We start from the raw sequence: 1,591 nt of genomic DNA, 5'->3' as shown, positions 1-1,591 counted from the left end.
AATATTCTCTCAACATATTCTCCCAGAATATACTCTCTATTTCATCCTCTCTATATATATCTAATACTATATTCGAATAAGTGTTATCCTCGTTGTCAACATGTTATTATATCATAACACTGCCCATCATAACACGATTCACAGAACGTGACCATGCTATAACACAGTATGGCCATGTTACAACACAACATGAACACAACCATGCTATAACACAGTATGGCCATGTTACAACACAACATAACACAACCATGCTATAACACAGTATGGCCATGTTACAACACAACATAACGCAACCATGCTATAAAACAACACGACCATGCTATAACACAACCCGACCATGCTATAACACAACACAACCATGCTATAAAACAACACGACCATGCTATAACACAACACGACTGTGTTGTACCTACTATACTATAACATGACCATGATATGTACGTCATGCAGGGCACGCTGCAGCAGTTTGTCGACGACCTGTTCCGTGGCATCTTCAACCACGAGCTGTCACGCCACAGCCCCGTCCTGCTGCCCATCAAGTACATGTTTGACTTCCTAGACGACCAGGCTCTCCAGCATGACATACACGATGCTGAGGTCGTGCACACCTGGAAGTCTAACAGGTATGACGGGGTTTCTCTACAGGGGTCTCGACAGCTTCCCTGCTTCCCTGCCCATGACTTCTCTCTCTCTCTCTCTCNCCCATCTATCTCTCTCAGCTCCATCTATCTCTCTCAGCCCCATCTATCTCTCAGCTCCATCTATCTCTCTATCTCCCATCTTTCTCAATGCCTCAGATATTGTTTCACATCTGTGCCTTTGCATGTTGCAGTTTAAATGGTCCGATGCAGACGGTGTGGAGAGAGTGAATAAGCTAGTCTCTGAGATATATCTCAACCGACTGCTCTACACTAAGGTAAGATACCAGCAGGAATCTACATATAACAGTGCATTCTATAATATTAAATCGTAAATAGTAATAATCATGATAATAAAATCATATTCTGCAAATCTAATACCTAGTCTCAGTGGAAATGCATTCTTCTATCAATATCCTCTCGACATATTTGCCCAGCATATACTCTCTATTTCATCCTCTTTATATATATCTAATACTATATTCGAATAAGTGTTATCCTTATTGTCAACATGTTATGATATCATAACACTGCCCATCATAACACGATTCACAGAACGTGTACGCATAACATGACCATGCTATAACACAGTATGGCCATGTTACAGCACAACATAACACAACCATGCTATAAAACAACACAACCATGCTATAAAACAACACAACCATGCTATAACATAACACAACCATGCTATAAAACAACACAACCATGCTATAACACAACACGACCATGCTATAACACAACACGACCATGCTATAACACAACACGACCATGCTATAACACAGCACGACCATGCTATAACACAACACAACCATGCTATAACACAACACGACCATGCTATAACACAACACGACCATGCTATAACACAACACGACCATGCTATAACGCAGCACGACCATGCTATAACACAACACAACCATGCTATAACACAACACGACCATGCTATAACACAG

The 1,591-nt window shown here is 40.9% G+C and overlaps 1 long non-coding RNA gene across 1 annotated transcript in view; it reads left to right on the top strand.

Moving 5' to 3' along the window:
• Window positions 1-917, top strand: part of LOC106819970 — a 3,237-nt gene extending 2,320 nt beyond the window's left edge. Inside the window, exon 5 of the long non-coding RNA XR_001395531.1 lies at window positions 833-917. This is a non-coding gene — a long non-coding RNA (uncharacterized LOC106819970). The remainder of the gene's footprint in view (window positions 1-832) is intronic.
• Window positions 918-1,591: the final 674 nt, after the last annotated feature.

This window comes from Priapulus caudatus, unplaced genomic scaffold (genome assembly GCF_000485595.1).
Source record: "Priapulus caudatus unplaced genomic scaffold, Priapulus_caudatus-5.0.1 Scaffold5386, whole genome shotgun sequence".
Lineage (NCBI taxonomy): Eukaryota > Metazoa > Priapulida > Priapulimorpha > Priapulimorphida > Priapulidae > Priapulus > Priapulus caudatus.
The sequence above is the reverse complement of the archived record's forward strand: the minus strand, read 5'-3'. Positions and strand labels throughout refer to the sequence as shown.